Source organism: Pinus tabuliformis, chromosome 3_1 (genome assembly GCF_031772625.1).
Source record: "Pinus tabuliformis cultivar Carrire ecotype Pingquan chromosome 3_1, CPIR1, whole genome shotgun sequence".
NCBI lineage: Eukaryota > Viridiplantae > Streptophyta > Pinopsida > Pinales > Pinaceae > Pinus > Pinus tabuliformis.
In genome coordinates, this window is record NC_142301.1 from 116,029,706 (window position 1) to 116,048,893 (window position 19,188).

At 36.9% G+C, this 19,188-nt stretch overlaps 1 pseudogene across 1 annotated transcript in view; it reads right to left on the reverse strand.

Annotated features, from left to right (window-relative positions):
* LOC149186045 (uncharacterized) overlaps positions 1-17,932 on the reverse strand; it is a 94,142-nt pseudogene extending 76,210 nt beyond the window's left edge. The window contains exons 1-2 of the transcript XR_016255566.1: positions 17,727-17,932; positions 17,298-17,592 (exon numbers count right to left, since the gene is read on the reverse strand). The product of XR_016255566.1 is annotated as an uncharacterized LOC149186045 (transcript). The remainder of the gene's footprint in view (positions 1-17,297; positions 17,593-17,726) is intronic.
* Positions 17,933-19,188: the final 1,256 nt, after the last annotated feature.

A 19,188-nucleotide genomic window follows, 5' to 3' on the forward strand; every position in this document is an offset into this window, starting at 1 on the left:
TGCAAAGGTATGGAAATATGGGTATATGGCGACATAAGTAGAAAATCATATATGGTTACAGTGATGAGACAAGCTTGAACACCGTGGAAGAAAACGAAAATGAAAGAGGAGAAAGGACTGCGTAAACAAGAACCTGAATTGAGGAAGCAACGCAAAATATATAAGCAAGTTGTGAGAAGAAGAATGCACTGGTTCAAAGAGATAGGAGAGCGTAATTCTCTCAACGTTAACAATGCTCCACCAGACTCCAGAAATCCCATGAAAGAAGGTAAGAGATCGCCTCCAACTGTTAACGGATTTCAAGGAAAAAAACTCGTGTTAAGCATTGCATTGTGTCATGTTAAAAATGAGCTAAAACTTCAGTTAAACAACCTGAGCAATTGCCACCATTAAACACGTATTTGCCATTAATTTAATGAATGAATCCTTGCAAATATCGAAGGCAATTTTTTAAATTGGCACTGTCTAAACACAGGAACTCAAAGATATCTCAGAGATATTACAAAATCACTTCCAAATAAGGAAATCTCGCAAATTCCTCATGCGTAGTTATGGTCCCGTGGCTGTGATTTTCAATTTTGATTTTAAGAACATAATTCTTCCTATTTTTTTTCTCATACAATGGGCATAATTCATATCATCCACGTATGGTATGTATGAACAAATTCATTCCATTCATATGCACAGTGGGAATTTTCAAAACAGAGTAGGGATTTTTTATGAGTTTCAACAAAAACAGAGATTGATTTGTGAATCGAGCAATAAAAACATGGTCAAATGTTTTTATACAGAGAGATTTTTTATTATCAGAGAAACAGACTCCTTTTTGCAGCAGAAGAGAGAAGACACAGAAATTGAAGGCAGAGAAGGATTATTTTTATTTTCCAGATTTTGATTTTGGAGGAAGATTATGTAGCTGAGCATAATGATGATCGCCTTGTAGGTTGATTTTCATTTTTCCAAAAATCGATTTCTCAAAAGGTAGTGAATGAATGAGTGGTTATGTTGCATGCAGTGGTTACCTTGAGCATTCTCCAGCATTAAATGTCTTCCAATGATATCACCTTCAACATTTCGATTCTCCAACATAAAGTAAATCTCCAACATTCAATTTCTGAGAAGGTGAAGAAGGTGAATTTGAAAACAATTGTTCAGATTTGTGAAAATTGTTCATTTCAATAATTTGATTTCAATTTAAGAGAGAGTTAATCATTCCCAGAATTGATTTTTGAGTTCTGAAAAGAAAAAGTATAAATCAATTTTGATTTCTGAAAGAGCAGTAAGTTCATATTTTTGAGGATTGGTTTCATCTCTTTGTCAAGGGCATCAGAAAAGAGGTAAGCAGGATACTGGAGAAGCATTTGAAGAGAAAAATTGATTTCAAATTTAATGATCATGAAATTTTATTCAGTCCCAGAAATGCATTTCGATTTTTGAAAGCCACTATTTTTCGTTGCTTTTTCTGAGCAAAATAAAATGAATTTTGAAAAATGAAAACATGGGTTTTCTTCAGAATGAGCCTAATTATGCTCCTCGTGGATATTTTTCTCAAATTCATTACTATTTGGGATATTTTAATGGTTCTTTTGACCCCTATTTTGCAGATTGCGTGGGTAAAACAATTGCTAAATTGAAAGTGAATGCCTAGTCATAAAAAGGTACTAATGATCAAAGGTTGAAAGTGTTTCCTCTTACGAAGAGGCAAAAAGCGGACGTAGACGAAGAGCTACGGTTTTCAGGCTTTTGCAGGTGTTGAACTCTATGGAAGGGCGCAAAGGAGGGAGCTCCACTCCCTCCTACAGGCAGGCCGTGGCCAACCGAGGTAAGAAACCATTAGAAACGGTCAAAGGTCCTTCAGGAGAAGGGAAAAGGAACATGGAAGAGGAGCAAGATTTAACCAAATCAAGGGAGAATAATAGCACAAAAGAAAATGAGGAAGAAGACAAGGAACATGGAGCAAAAAACAAAGCACAAAAGGGGCCATGTAAACCCAAAGCTGAGGTCACACCCAGAGTAGTTTTAAATGATCCTGCTCTGCAGGCGCACAGGGACCACATGCGGACATATGCTATCATTTGTAAATTCATGGGATTATGGCCCACTAAAAAGGCATTACAGACATGGATTAAATACCACTGGAAACCAAAAGGAAGCATATACCTACATCTTGGGTCAAAGGGTTTCTTCACTGTGGTCTTTACTAATATTGAGGATAAAGGCAAGTTGTTTGAAGGAGGGCCCTACTTCTATGCAGTAGCAGGCCTCTACATGCGGCCGTGGATGATGAATTTTGTCCCAGAGTGAGAGACTTTCACTTCGGTCCTGGTCTGGGTAAGACTCTACTCCCTACCTCTTGATTACTGGCAAACAGAATCGTTATCGCACGAATATGAGTGGAGATGGATCTCTCGGGAGCTCTACCAGATGAGGTCATCTTGGAAGCTTTTGATGAAGAATGGGTGCAAACAACAGATTATGAACATATTCCTTTTATATGTCGCAGGTGCCATAAGCATGGGCACCTATTTAGAGACTGCCCTCTCAGTAAAATAGAGAACAGAAGTAAAAAAACCACAATGAAAGATACTGAAAGCTTTCACAAAGTGGGATATGGAGGAAAAGGGGGCAAAAGGGGGCCAAAGCAACATAAAACAGAAGGGAAACATGCCAGTCTGAACAGGTTCCAAGTTCTCGAAGAAGAGGAAGAGATAACAAAAGTAGATCAGGTAATGGAAGGAAACCCAGGGGAGAAGGAGAAAGAAGAAGACAGGGAACAAGCACAATATATTACTAAACAGAAAGAGACTATGTTGAGCGATGGAGAACTTGAGATGGACCAAGAAATGACCCAGAGTGAGATGGAAACAGAGGATCATGAACTGCAGGAGATTCTTGATAGAGAACACCTAGATCTGGAAGGGTTCTTGAAATAGGGAACCATGGGAGGGGTAGACTCATTACCTCAAGAAGAGTTCAACATAGTACAACAGCTATTCCTATGGAAAACATAGGCTAAAGGGCTAGAAAGGTAAAGAAACAATGAAAGGCAGGGCAACGAAGGTGTGAAAACTATGAAAACCACACCAGGATTAGCTCCTAGAAACCCAGGAAAGAAAAGAGGCAGGAAAAAGCAGAACGAGCTATTGATGGAATGTGGAAAGCTAATGATAGATTCAGGTAAGATGAAATACCTAACCAGTTACTCCTTTATAAACCTTTAATAATGAAGTTCACATCTTCGAATATCAGAGGTCTAGGTAGTAAAAGAAAACAAAGAATACTTAGAAATAGAATGAAACAAGAAGCTCTAGATATGATCTTTATCCAGGAAACTAAATGTTCCATTCAAAAAATTAAAGAAATTCATAGCAAATGGCTCAACAGATTTGAGTTTCTAAAAGTTAAAGTAGATAATACAGCAGGAGGCATACTCACTCTTTGGAACCCCCAAAAGATTGGCATAATAGATGCTGAGGCATCTAGGAATTATTTATCAGTGGTTATTTAACCTGTGGGATATTGGGAGACTTATCTGGTCACGAATGTTTATGGCCCCAAAAGACTGGATGATAAACTTAGGTTTCTAGATTCTCTTGTGGAACTAAGAGATAGACATGCAGGAGTTCCATGGATCATGGGTGGGGACTTCAACATGATCAAATCACTTTTGGAAAAAAGGGGGAACAAGAACTTTAAGCAAAGATTCTATAGCATTTCAAACTTTCATAGATAATATGAAGCTAGTTGACAATAATATGAGTAATGGCCTCTTTACATGGAACAACAAGAGAGGAGGGGAGTCTCAAGTAGCCTCAAAGTTAGACAGATTCATAATTTCAGAGGACCTTATGCTCACCGACAAGGAAATGATAGTGAGAATTCTCCCCTTTGGTGGCTCGGACCATTGGCTTGTACAAATTGAGGTACAGGGAATTGGTACCCCAAAGAACAGACCTTTCAAATTTGAGAATATCTGGCTCACCCACCCAAATTTTATCAACAATATAGCAAGATGGTGGACAAAAGATCTGCATATTCAGGGAACAAGAATGTTTCTGCTCCACAAAAGACTAAAACACATCAAGCTCAGACTCAAAGACTGGAACAAGAATGAATTTGGCAATATTTTTGAAGCAAAAAAAGATGTTGAAGACAAAATGTAGGAACTCAATCAAACCCTTATCACAGATGGCTTTGATAGAGTCATAAATGAACAAGTCACCAAACTTCATCAAGACTGGGAGAACTTATGTAAACAAGAGGAAATATTTTGGAGACAAAAATCTAGAGTTCAATGGCTAAAAGAAGGGGAACGAAACACTAGATTTTTCCACAGATCCACCATGGCGAACAGATCCCATAATAGGATCTCTTCGATCAAGGACGAGGGAGGTCATCTTCTCAATTCCCATGAAGAGATAGAAATTGTGTTAGTCCAGCACTTTCAAGGTATAGCAAAGGAGACCATTGCAGACAAAGCTCATTTTATCAGGGACTTAACAAGGCATATACCTAGGCTAGTATCAAGAGAGGATAATTTCAATCTCAATAGGCCAGTGACTGAAGAGGAGGTTAGTGAGGTCGTTAAAGAAATGTAGAATGGAAAAGCGCCAGGCCCTGATGGTTTCAATGTGGATTTCTTTAAAGCTTGTTGGAGCATTGTTAAACAAGATATTCTGAATGTAGTGGAGGATTCCAGGATGAATAGAACCATTTTGAAGGTGCTCAATACTTCCTTCATCTCCTTGATCCCCAAACAGGATAATGCTTAGACTCCAGACAGGTTTAGACCCATAGCTTTGTGCAATGTGGTGTACAAAATAATATCCAAAGTTGTTGCCAATAGACTCAAACCCCTTCTTCCTACTCTAGTTTCTGTGGAGCAATCAGGTTATGTGGAGGGTAGACAAATTCTCAATAACATCATTCAAGCGCATGAAGTGGTGCATTCATTGTTAAGCAATAGGAAGGCGGGAATGATTATGCAATTGGACCTTGCCAAAGCTTATGATAAGTTGAATTGGACCTATATTAGGAAGGTCCTTCTAGCCTTTGGTTTTGATCATAACTGGGTAAGATGGGTTATGGCACTGGTTACTTCTTCTAGCTTTTCAATTCTGGTTAATGGTTCTCCTTCCAAGACTTTTACTCCTTCAAGAGGCCTCAGACAGGGAGATCCGCTCTCTCCCTTTCTCTTTATCCTCATGATGGAAGGACTTGGGCGGTCTATCAAGCATGCGAAAGAAGTGGGTAACATCAAGGGTCTCCAACTTTCTGAGACTGGACAGGCTTTGACCCATCAACAATTTGTTGATGACACTATGCTGCAGGGAGTCCCCACAGTTAAAGAAGCTCTTGCTTATAAACAAATCCTGTGTGACTTTGCCATGGCTACAGGAATGGAGGTAAATCTTTCCAAATATAAGATTTTTTCTTTAATACTAATATTTCTATTCAGAGAAATATCTCCAGAATTTTGGGCTTTCAAAGGGAGGTCTTTCCTTCCAAGTACCTGAGAGTTCCTCTAACTGATAAAACTTTGCACAAGAGCATTTGGGAGCCGGTGATTAATAAGATGCAGGACAAAATCAGGAAATGGACTATCAAATCTTTAAAGTTGGCATGGCGGTTGGTGCTTACAAAAGCTGTTTTGCAATCAATCCCCGTTTTCATGCTTTCAGCACTTCCAGCTCCAAAAGGAGTTTTACAACAATTTAGAACCATTCAAAGAGACTTTCTTTGGGGTAAGGGGGAAGAGAGAAAGAAATGGGCCTTCGTATCTTGGGATAAGATTTGCAAACCGAAAAACCATGGGGGTCTTGGATTGGATGATTCGGATGTACTCAACAAGGTTTTAGGGGCAAACTTATGGTGGCGTTGGGTAAAAGATCCAAAGGCTTAGTGGGCTAGTATTTGGAAAGAAAAATATGCGAGAACTTGGCAAGATAATGATCACATAAGGTTGACGGGCATCATAAAAGGCTCCCACATCTGGAATAAGGCCTAGGAGAATAGAGGCTTAGTGCAAAAAAACAGCTTCTGGGAAATCAAAGAAGGAGATCTTGCTCTGTTTTGGGAGGATAAATGGAAACAAGAACCTACACTGTTAAGAGAGGACTTTCTGGACCTCAAGAAAGAAACGGATACCAAAGGGTTTCTCAGGGTAAAAGATTTTTGGGATCAAACCAATAATGAAGAAAAATGGAGAACCTAGAAGAATATAGAATTCGGGGATGATAACCCCTTGAAAGCAAAAGCAGATGCACTACTAACAATGTTGGACCAAAGGAAGATTCTTGTTTCAGAGGGGCATGACCAACTTAGATGGGGCAACAATAATGAAGGTACCTTCAATATTAAGGAGGCTAAGAGCATATTCCTTGAGCTGGACTCCTACGTACCGGACAGGGTTTGGTAGAACCTATGGAGGCATCAAGGTTGGATGAAAATTAAACTCTTCATGTGGCTGGTACATCATAAGAAAATTCTGACTTGGGAAAATATTCAGAAGAGGGGTGTTCTGGGACCTTCTAGATGCCAGCTCTGTGAAGCCCAAGAGGAAACAATGGAGCACCTTCTCAATAACTGCATTTTCACCTCCAGGTTGTGGGACACTTTTGCCACAATTTTCCAACAGACAGACAGGGACAAAGGAAGCATTATCAATACCCTAAATAACTGGAGACGAAACTTCTCTGATTATGAGTTTCTTCGCTCAGCTTGGGTTTTAACTCCAGGCTTCATAATTTGGAATGTCTGGAAAGAAAGGAACAACAAAATCTTCAAAAATGTAAAAAGCTCCCCCCAACGCATTATTGAGCAGATCTTAAGACAGCTCAAGGAGACGGTTGGCACTATAGTGCGAAATTCCCCAAAGAATCCACCTTCAGAAATGAAATGTAGATACTTCTTCAGTTGGGTATGCAGGGGCTTATACCATAGGGAATGGACAAGAAGGTAATGAATCTGGAAAATAAGCCAGATTACTGGCATCCTCCCCCTCAGGGTTTTCTGAAATACAACATTGATGGGGCCTCAAAAGGCAACTCGGGTATTGCTGGTTTTGGAGGAGTGTTACGGGATGAAAATGGCTGTATCCTTTTTATTTTCCATTGCAATTTGGGAAGAGATACAAACAATATGGTGAAATTAATGGCTCTTGAGTAGTGTTTAGATTTCCTGAAACAAGATAATCTTCAGAATATTATAATTGAAGTTGATTTTGAGTTGATCATTAACTCGGTCAAGAGAATCTGTTGTGGCACAGAGTCGGAAAAAGTCTCAAGACATTGGAGGCTACTTCAGGTCTTTCAAAGGATCCAATTTCACCTCCTAGACTTATGCACCGTGAGTTTCACTCATGTGCAAAGGACGAAAAATAAATTGGCGGACATTCTGGCCAATCAAGGGGTGCTCTGCACCAAAAGCAGGGTCAAGTTGAGTTGGCAAGAGATGCTTCAGAACAGATTAAGGGATCACTGTCTTGATTAGGCGGATGAGGACAAAACGATGTTCCGAAACAGAGCCACAGAGGTGGGGTCTAGTTGACTTTTATGAAGTGTTATGACATAAGTGAGGTCGTTTTTGGGATGCAGGTCTATGTCGACAACAACAAACCAGAAGTCTCAGGGTTCTTCATCTTCCTTTGGCCCATGTACCGGAGTCCAGACTTTCTCGGCAGACAAAAAACCCCCGCTTTTTTTTCGTGTGGTTGCTTTACCTCCCTCAGGGTGGTTTCCGGTTTATCGCATGCTCCTCAAGCGGGAAGCGGTATTTCGCAATCGGGAGCGCTTCCACTCACCACACAACACGTGGCTTAGGGTGGGGAGGAATTACAGCCCTCATCGCGTGGTAATTATCGGTGCTTTTAGTCTCGAGCGATATGATCCTTAACCATTGGATCAAGCGAGGACAATCCACGGCCAGGATTAAACGCGTTTGTTGGTGGGTTATGTTTCGAGCTGTTCGCATGACCTCATTGGAATCGCGCGCATACGGTGGATTTCGGGGGGGTGAAAGTTAACGAAGGTTATGTTAAAAATGGACCCGATATGAATATAAATTATGGTCTATTGGGTTCATCGGGTTCGATCTGTTTGTTATGTTTTTCATCAACTGGATCTTCAACATAGGATCCAACGGTTAGTTTTGGACTGCTCATTTGGTTGGGGGGGCCCGCGTCCTTGGGTTCGCTTTGTCGTCTTGGGACCATGGATTGGGGTAGGCCTGTCATATTGGTGGGCCTCACCACCGTGGTCGCCTTTTGTACACTATTTCTCTTTTTAATTGAATAGAAGGATCTTCTCTTGCCTTAGAAAAAAAAAGAATTCCTAGTCATAAAAAGGATTGGAACAAGTTATTTTGTAGAGGAATTATACAAGAAAAAAACCCCTGCACAAGTGAAAGAAGCTTTGATTTGATTGATTCATGTTTTCTTTGTGACTGTGCGACATTGCAAGGTTGGATTCTTTCAGTGAAGATGTGAGGGAAAATGGATATTGGCTCCTTTAAGTGAAGTTGTTGATATTGCTAATTTGAGAGGGACATGAATCCTGTGTCAGAATGTATTACAAAGTTCAAGTTTTATTTGTTGTCTTCAGCTGCTCATTCAGAATGATTTATTGGTGTTTCATCATCAGAGGAGGAATAGTGTAAAGTTTTTGTGTTTGTATGTTAATGGTGAAACCTCATCACACATCAGAGACATTCTTGTTCCCATCACTCCAGAATACATAGCCCAAACCACAAGTTTGCCACTGACAGGTGAAGAATATTACAAAGGACAACATTTTAAAGAGAAAGGATGAATTTTTATTTTTATTTTAGAAAAACAGAGAAAAGGAAAGGAGAAAAAGTACATGAAGGCATAGATATCCTTTTACAGGTCGCTCAAGAGAAAGCTTCACCTTCAAGGGTCAGAGCCACAGGTATTTCAGTAGGCCAGTTAGCATATAGAAGCAAAAGGTCAAGGAGACAGAGACAAGCATGAGGACATGCTTGAGAGTAAGCAAGGGGGAGATGTTGGCTCTCGTTTTTTATCAATTTTTGCTTATTAAAATCCACCTAATTTTCATCAGTTTCCACCATATACCATCCATATACACCTTATTTTGACCTTGTTATGTATATTCAAACAAATAAATTATGTTTTTCAATTTTTAGATATTTTTGCAAAAATTGGGTTTAAGAGTATTTTTGGACAGAATCTGAAATTTTCGTAATGGCTATGTGGATGACATATTTGCAGGACACTTGGGCTCAAGCTAGATACATGAATGGAAAGCTTGGGAACTAGGACTAAACTAATTCCAATTGGTTCGGTCAAAACAAGCTAAATCAGGCCCGGTCAAGGCTGGTCAAACATGACTAGTCATCCAAAAAATCCCTAGGAAATAAGGCAGTTTTATGATTTCATGGGATTTTCCATATTTTTAGTGATAGATTGGATGGATTCGACTTGGATAGGTGGATATGGATAGATATAGTTGTTAGAGATACTTTAGATCAGTTTGTTTCATGATCTTCTATTTAAGCCAAAACTTTGAAGGCTTATGATATGTAATTTTTATATAACTTTATGTTGAGACATTTGAATATTGGAGGTTAATTAGAAGAACTTGTTTTACTTTCATTTTGCTGTTCATTGGTGTGGATGATTGATTGAAGTTTTAGCATTTGATAGCAGCCTCAAGTGTGCAAGGCAAGGGTGGAGGGCCCCCACTCCAAGCTAAGTACACTTCATTGTTAAACTAGCTTAATTTTCATGAACTAGTTGTTTTAGATTTGTTTACTTGTTTTGTTTCAGATTTGCTTATTTGAATTAATGTGTGATGATTGCTGAATGAATATTGGTTTAATTCTAATCTACATATGAAGGGACACACAGGAATTTAAGTTAAATTCCCCTTCTATTTGATCTTGAACTAAAACTAAATTTCATTCTCCTTTTCTTATTTGAAGTTATTTCTGCATTTCTGGTTTGAAGCAATGGTGATTATGATATAGTAGAATTGTGAAGGACAATCTGGTCCTCCTTAGTTGGGAGCCTCTTCTTTTACATCTTCTGCATCATAAACCATTGTTAATTAGTGATTTGGATTTATCTTCATGAAAGTAGTATTGTAGGGAAGGACAACCTGGTTCTCCTAAGTTAGGAGCCTCATCCCTCACATATTACATAAGTGAATTAGAAATTGTTAAAATAGGTTTATATTTGTAATATGTACTTCCTTAACTCTTCAAATTTTATCTTCTAAGCTTGGCTACATCTGATATCCATACACTATGGACTTGCCTCCAAGTTTTACAAACTCGGATTGATAATTAAATACTTATGTTAATTTGTGTTAATAAATTAGCTCAACAATGACGGCCTTAATGAATCCTCTATCATCCAACGTGAGTATAAAATAATAATTTGAAGGACCATAGATGAAATATTTTCATTATGAAGTAAGGGTTATTTGATAAAAAGGAACATGAAAATGAGGTGACTTAGCATTGTAAGGACGGTGAATGACTTTATTTTTGGGTTAAGGGGTGAGTGAAAATGAGGCAGGAAAGTATGAAGATTGTAAAGGGAAAATGAGTTTTGAAATTTAGCAGTAGGGAGATGGAATTTCATGGATGGACTGTAGGCTTAGAAAGAGGAAAATGAATAAGTTCATAATGACATTTGTGGCATTTTTAAAGGTTTCTTTGGTAGCAATTGACATGGTGGATGTGAGTAAGTTATTGCCTTCAAGATTTATTTTGGAATATGATTTTCTTTGAAAAATGTGGTGTTTGAAAACCACGCATGCATAAAGTAGTCTTGTTATCGCCCTTGATCTTGAAAAAAAAAAAAAAAAAAACTTAGCACTAATTTGCAATAAAATGTAAGATCTGCTAAAATTCACAAGTAGTGCTTAATGAAATTGATTTAAAGAAAAATCAAATGCATTTTTATTTGTCGGCATTGGTGCATTTTATATTATCTTGCTTTCCAGATGCTTGTTTTGAGTGTTTAAAAAAAAAAGATTGGAGTAAATGCATGAGAAACATGATTTAATAATTTTATTTCTATTTTCAGGAAGTTTCGAGGTCCATTTGCTACAAAATCCAAAAAAATGACTATTTTTTTAATTGTTTCAAATGTAAATGAAAATTATTCCATAGCATAGACTTCGGCAAGACCTTTCCAACAATGCTTGAATCATAAAAAATCGACACCGTATGATAAAGTTATGGTTATTTGAAGTTTTGGCAAAAAATGTAGTGAGGTGTGCCACGTGGCAGCACCAAAGGGTGCCACGTGGAAGCATCTGAAAATGCCATGTGACAGTATAAACATATGCCACAAGCATTGTTTAGATGCTGACGTGAATGCTGACATGACAATGAATGGTGACATGGCGATCAATGATGACATGACAGGTTGAATGGATGGTGATTGGGAATTTCGTGGGCAAATCATAGGCTGCCATGTGGTAGCCCAAATTTGACCAAAATACAATTAAATTCGAAATATATGGGGGAAATATTTGAACATGAGACCTCATCCAAACAAATCAAAGGATAACCATTAAACCACCAAAGTTTATTATGAAATAAAGTGGAAATATTTCTTTTTAAAATATATTTTGGCAGATTATGTGAGTAAAAAGGTGGCTCAAAGAGTGGAGTGGATGGAGTTTGACCCCACAACCTTCGACAAAAAACTTAAATCTTAACCATTGTGCCACAAATCATTATTGTGACATGAATAACATTCAAAATGCTTTTATTATTGTTTTTGTTGTAGGCTGCTACAAGCGTTTTACCACAAATTTCTTGGGTTCGTTTCTCACAAACTATCTATTGGATTTTTCTCAAATTTTGTAGACAAGTTCCTACTATTCATATCTTTATGCATACCAAAAATCAACACCATCTAATGGACAGACCTTGAGATATAATCGAAATGGTTGTAGGTGATAATGTGTTTCGACATTTTTTTCTTGGAAACTTCAGAAATGATTTTCTCACAAACTACAAATCAGATTGAGTTGAAATTTTGTAGGAAGGTTCATATGGTCCTAATTATTCTGCACAACAAAAATCCGATCGATCCCATGCACGAATCTCGATATATAAGTTAAATGGATGAATGTGATGATGCTCATTTTCTTGAAAATGGTGAAGCAGATTGGGTTGAAATTTACAGGGATTGTTTATTAGAATATTATGCACTTTATGTACAAAAAATACGAGAACCCAATTCCTAGTTTGTGAAATATCTTTGATTTAATTTCTGCATTTTGTATTTGTTATATACTTATTTATTTTTAAATAAAAATACAGATTTTTATTTAAGTGATACAAATCAAATTAAATGAAATTTTTGTTAGCAAATGGATACAAATCAAATTGAAGATTGAAGACGAAAATTAATTTAGGCATTTTTGACATTGTCAACAACTTAAACCATTCTTGAAAACTTTTCAAATCCATTTATTTGATTCCTACTTTCTGATCTTCCAAGTCGCAACAAGGCCAAGAAGAGAGCATACTTTGAAATTTAACAATTATTTTTGCGTTTTAAAATCTGAAACTTAGAAAGCATAGGAAAAATATCAAACCTTAAATTTTTAGCTCTTCCTCTTTCATGAATGTCCATTTTCCTCATAAATCTTCCTGCCAATGGTTAGTGAATGAAGTGGCTCTTACTGCACCACAATGAAATCACAAAACAAAAACAAAATCATGGTTTTATTCCTTTATTCTACCCTACTCTACCTAAAAAATTGAAAAGTTTTCTTCAAGTATATGCATATGTCCAATGTAACCATTTACGAATCAAGATTTCTAGTTTGCTCATATCCAATTCTGAAAAATATATCTTTATGTCCTCTAGGTTATGAGAGATCAATTGTACTTTTGGTGAAAATATTTGTTGAAGAATGAAGGAATGTTGTGGCCTAATAACTTCTTGGAACCAGTGTTCAATGTAGTCCTTTCTTTCTTGGTTCTCTTCATTAGTTGTAATGCCTTGAATTTATTCTGGAAGCCACCCTTCATTCTCTAAAGGGTACCAAGGATCTGGAGACAAACATGCTAAAAATTCTTCAATTTCTAGCTCAAATGCCTGCTTCTCATCAGTTGTAGTCCATTGGATCTCTTGTTCTTTTACTGCTACTTGGGATGAAACTCTATCCTTGGTGGCTATTCTGGAACTAGGAAAAGGGTTTGAGAAGACTCTTATATGGGCATATCCTATTCTTCCCAACAAATGATTGAGCATCATTTTAGTTCCTTTTTTGGTCTAGAGCTCTTGCTTCACAAATGGATTAGTATTGAGACTCTTACATTATCCAAAAAGAATTGAAATTCATGCATCCTATATGATTTTAATATGCTTTTAACTGTGTATCTAAGAACGAATGCAACTATCATGAGTTTGTCTAAACTTTCAAAATAAGCACCTATGTATACCTCTGTGAAAACGACACAAAAATGTTGGGTGATTTAATTGTGAGTTAAATCCTTGTCATTAAATTGTCAACCCGGGGTTTGCAAACTAATGAGGTATACATGTACTATATGATTATTTCTCAGAATAAATTAATCTAATGCAAGAAACTTAAAACTAATTACAAAGAAAATAATGAAAGTAAATGAAAAGAAAGTGCACATGTTCTCTCTCAAGCATGTTATCTCTCAATCACTTTCTCTCTCAAAGACTAGCTCTACGAAAACCAACAATTCTAATCTAAGCTATGAAATGAAAAAGTAATTTAATCTAGTAGTCTATGAGATTACTAGTGTGCCAATCCAATCCAAACATAAGGAAATTAAATCAATCTTAACAAAACAACATTAATGAAATAAACATAAAAACATATAATCAAAATAACATAAAAGAAACTAAACTAAACTTGCATAAATGAAATAACATAAATATTTACAACAAAGGAAAGAGGTGCGCAAGCTGTGGTTGATGGGGGCCCTCCACTCCTTAGCAAGCACACTGAACAATTATCAAAGCTTGGAGATCAAAGAAACAACATGTATTCCATAAAATGAAGTTGGAGAAAGTTCCAAAGATATTACAATAATTAAACTCTCTTCCTCTCTATCCTCACTTTACAAATTACATTAATCATTTCTTCTCCATTATTCTCTATTCTATAATATCTCATATCTTGGATGGAACACCTTTGAATGAAGGATGCACTCCTATTTATACAAAAACTTAAGATAACTAATCAATAAATATAGATCCACAAATCTCTCCTAGATCCACAATTATCTCTTATGGTTACAACCAATTACCTAAAAATATGAGATACAAATCCTCTCACACATCTTTAGAAGACACATATCAAAACATCCATGATTATTCTCCTTTGAATGTGCTTAGTCAATGATCCAAATCTTCTACATATATTCCACAAATTTTTATGAGTTGAAATTCGAATTTGTGGTTGAGTGGCCAAATAAGGCTCTTCTAAAATCTTCAAATAGGCCTACAACATCATAAAACTCATCCCACTTTTAGATATATATGAAAACATGCTAATTTCCTAATATTTAATCATAAATTCTCTTAAAATACTTATAATAGATGACTTGGAAAATAATAATGATAAACTCATATGATCATACAAATGGTATTAATGTAGGGTTATGGAGCTGCAAAACATGGTAAAGAGCTACAAAATATGGTAAAATGATAGAAATGAGGGTGAAAGAGTGTCACTTTGGAGGCCCAACAATCTTGATTGATATTTACCAGAGACTTTCTTTTTCAAAAATATCACATATCTTTGAGTCTTTTCTACTAGAAAATTCTGAATTACCCAGAACAAACCCACCTTATCCCTCTGCAATGTTTCCTAAGATGTCTAGGCATGTTATTTCCATGGTCTCTTGTCTATTATGATATCCCATTAATCATTGGGTAGATGAAGTTATTTTCGAATTTTTATCAGTGTTTTCTTCTAGTAAAAACCTTCAATCATGTTCAACTATAGTGAGTTTTTGTCGGATATAATTCATGATCAGTTCCAAGTTCAATGTTGAAGGGTCATTTAAGGACTAGTCAATTTTGGTTTACTTATTTTTATATCATCAGTCAGAAAGGTTCAAGTTTCCTCTATAGAAATTGGATGTTGAAGGAAAACCACAGTCAGTGATTCATTGGACCTCATTAGTGAGGAAAACTTCCGAAGAATTCTCTTTCAGTGACTTTGTCAATCAATTTTTATATATGGAAATTTGTTTGTTAAGTAGTGATGCAGTTCCCAGAGTTTCCACAGAGATCAAAAGGATTCTACATTTGAGTGAGCAGTCTAAAGTTGGATATTGGTATTTATATCGAATTTTACAAAGATTAGAATCTATGGTTGTGAGCTTCCACCTTGTTATCACTCAGATTTTCCTTGAAGTTGTAAGAAGAAGGAAAGGGGTCCGAGGTAACCACAAACCACTTTTAAGTACAGAATCTAGCCAATTTGTACTCAGAGAGGGCTCTCTCTTTAATATTTAGCTTTGTTTTGGAAAATATTAGGCTAGTTATGAAAGTTTGGGGGTTTTGATTGTGTTTGGTGGTGGAATTAAAGAGCAGATGGATAGAACAGAGTAGATGAGGCCATTGGGCTATGGATTCACCTGCAGATGGCTAAACTGGATTTGGATGATTCGGCAAAGGAGGGCTTCACAGGGCAAGATAGCTGAACAAGGAACAAATGGTAACTTGAAAAAATGGAATGGTTTTGAAAGGGATGAAGGGCAGTTAAGAATCCTTCAACAAATTTCAATAGGGTGGAAAGTGAATGATCACTAATAAAAAGCAATTAAGAATTTCTTATTAAATGACCAAAATGATAAACTAAGAAGCAAAGAGCAGTTAAGAATTCTTTTCCTATGATAGTTTAGAAGAAAACATTTAGAATAAAAACGATTTTAAAAACATATTGCAATTAAGCACTTTCTGAAATATACTTTTTCGTTTTAATATTCAGATGTGAAACATGAATGAACTATTAAACCAGAAAACAATAACACATGAGATATATAATACTTATTTGTCCAGTGTTTGACACATGAATCTTGTAAAAAGTCCCTTGCTTTATTTCTTCATCCAGCCAGCCATACAAGAGTTGATCAACAACTTTTCTTTTCCAAAATAATAAGTCTATAGAAATGTCTAAGAATCCACACTCAATACTCCGAATGAGGGAGTATTTATACAAAATTTTACAATAAAATATCTCATAACAAAGAGAGATATAATCTAGGAAAGCTAACTATATGTTACATAAAAGTAGAGACAGATGGTCTCAAAGATAGAAGATAAAAGTGAACTGATGGCTTGCTGTCCCTGTTTTTGTGAATGAGCTGGAGGCAGGCCCTATGATTGAGCATCTTGCTGTCTTCTTCGTAATTCTGTGTTGGCTGTTCTGCTTTTCATCTTCTTATTGATACTCTTTGACCTGTTCTGATACTCTTTACCTGTTTGATCCTTGTTCACCCTCTTTTACCCTAATTGACTATGGTAAATAATGAAAATTTACCTTTTTACCAAGGATAAATCACAAAATTTCTGTCATATCTGTCCACCAATCTTCCTTTGGTATTCTGGTCCTTTGAAGTTTCCTAAAGATTTCATCAGCCTCAGTGTATTTGACAAAATTAGGCTGAACTGGAAACAAATGTTTTATTTCATGTTCAACATAGAAAAGGTTCTCTAGACTATCATAGAGAACTCTGCCTGTAGGTAGTGCCTTTGGTGTAGATGCACCAACTGATGAACCAACTTGATTATTTGCATATTGAGCCAATTTATCAACATAGTCTTTGTGCCTCATCAATTTATCATTAATAACTAAAGGACTGGGAAGTCCTTTGCTTTGCAAAATACCAAACTTCTCCATAAAATCATTGATGTCTTCTTGCATGTTCTGGCATTTTCTTTCTAGGTTCTACATTAGACCTCTTTTAGTCAATACCTTCTTGACTTCTAGGATAGTCCCAGTTCTATCCTCTATATTCAGCTCCTCTAGCTGGTACTTATTTCTGCTGTTCAAAAAATTTATTAGCCTGATGGCTTCCTCAGGCTTTCCTCCTAACTCTTCTTTAGTTCTTTGGATTTCTTCAAGAGCTACTTTTACCAAGTCAATTTGTTCAAAAATTATTTGTATGGATGGCCAAGCATCATTTATTGACTGAGTGATGTTGGCCCAAAGAATCTTCCTAATGTCTGTTAAGGGCTTCTCAAAGGTGAGGTCTTTCTCTAATGTTTTCACCTGCTGTGCCAAGCCTTTATTCTTCCTTACCTCTTCAGCAAAATTGATTTTGGAGACATCATATTTCTGTTCTAAAGTAACAAATTTTTCCTTTACCTTCTGTAATTCAGAGACTTGCAGCTTCATCTCCTCCATTGACTTGATTAATTCTTCTGTACTCAATCCTGAAGTTCCTGCTGGTGCTGTTTCTGAGCTTGTACCTGTAACTGTCTCTGCTGTGACCAAGGGGACATTTGGTGCCAGAGCTGTTCCAAGTGTCGAAGGGACTGCTGTGGAGACCACTAGTATCACATTTTGAGGTTGAGAGGTCGACTCTCCTTGCCTTCTTTTCAATGAATTTCCAATTCCTGCTCAGTCTCCTTTAACTTTTCATTTAGCTTAAGGACTAAGTCCATAAGCTCTTCTTCAGACTTCTTTTGAACAACTTCTGCAGTTTGTGGATGTCGTGATGGTGGCAACTTTAAATTCTTTCTCAAGGCAGCTATGTCTTCATCTTTCTTCTTTATCAAGGCCTCTGCTACCTTTACATCCTTTGGGTTATGACGCAATCCAATAACCAATTCCTCCAAAGATTTAATTCTATTGTCCTTAGCCTGGGAGGAGGCTCTTTCTAGCTGTAGTTGAGCAGTTGTGTTATTTAATGAATTCTCCAATCTTTGGGCCATCATAGCTTTACTAGTTAATGTAGAATACACCATTTCCCCTGTTTGCTTATGTAGTTCAATCTGATCTAAGGGGTGAATGTCTTTGGCCATGACCTCAAAATCAATTTTGAGGTAGTCTGCTATTGATTGAGGTTGTTGTACTTTAGGCTTGAAGAAGCTCATCTGCATCTTGCCTTCTTTGATGTCATAGGTTGACATCAACCTAGTTTGATTTGTGGGGGCCATTTTCAAATATTGATCATAGACTTGGGCCCTTAATGGTTCGTTCTTAGCCTTTATTTCTTTGAATTTCTTTTTAATATCTAGATTCTCATTTCCCAGAGGCTTGAAGGATGACACTTCAGCACTTTGTTGCCTTTCCAGTTCCTGTCTCTGTGAGCTAGAAGGTGTCCCACCTGCTGGGAGGAAAGTCTGCTGACTATCTGCACCTTCTTTTCTTTGACTCTCTGTAGTTTCCTCAAAAAATTCCTCTTCTGAATGAGGATTAACCTGTGCCTCTTAGCACTAGGTTGTTCTGATGGACCACTGGCAGGGGTAGCTACTTCCCTATCTCTTTTTTTTTTCTTTTCCTCATTCAGAGGAGTTTGCAAAATTGGGGGCTCTCCCATGTTGACTTAAGTTGGGTGAGCCTGTGTTTGGGCCTGCTCCTGAGAAGTTTCAAGCTGCTTTGACATGGTTGCTTATTTTGTTGCTTGAGTGCTGGTCTCTTTTTCTCTTCCCTGTGATGTTTCTATAGATGGTGCACTAGTATCTTGTGAGTGCTTTTGTGAGGTATCAGCTGTTGAGGCACTAGTCCCTGATGCTGGCTTGTGTGAAGTCTCAAATTGCACCTGTCCAAAAGAATCCAGGTCAAGTGTTTTTTCTAGATATTTCATGACATTTTCTACATTGACCTGATCAGTATCCATTTCTACAAGAGTCCCCTCCCTCCATTCATCCATGTTAGCATATTGTTCAATCTTTGGAATTCTGTGATGAAAATATTGTGATAGTCTATTTTTCATCCTCCTATCACATATGAAACTGTGGGGGTCATATGGAGTCCAACTGAAACTTTTTTTTAATTTCATGTGGTCTTCTAGGATTTATTTTGCTTCTTTCCATGCTTCCCTATTGTTCCAGACAAATGGGCCTAAGTGATCCTTTATTCTGAGTTGTGCTTTCTTCTTGGCCTTAGTAAAATGAATCAAATATGAGTTTATCATCTGTCTATAATACTCCAATGCAAACAATCTCATTGGGACATATCTAGGTAG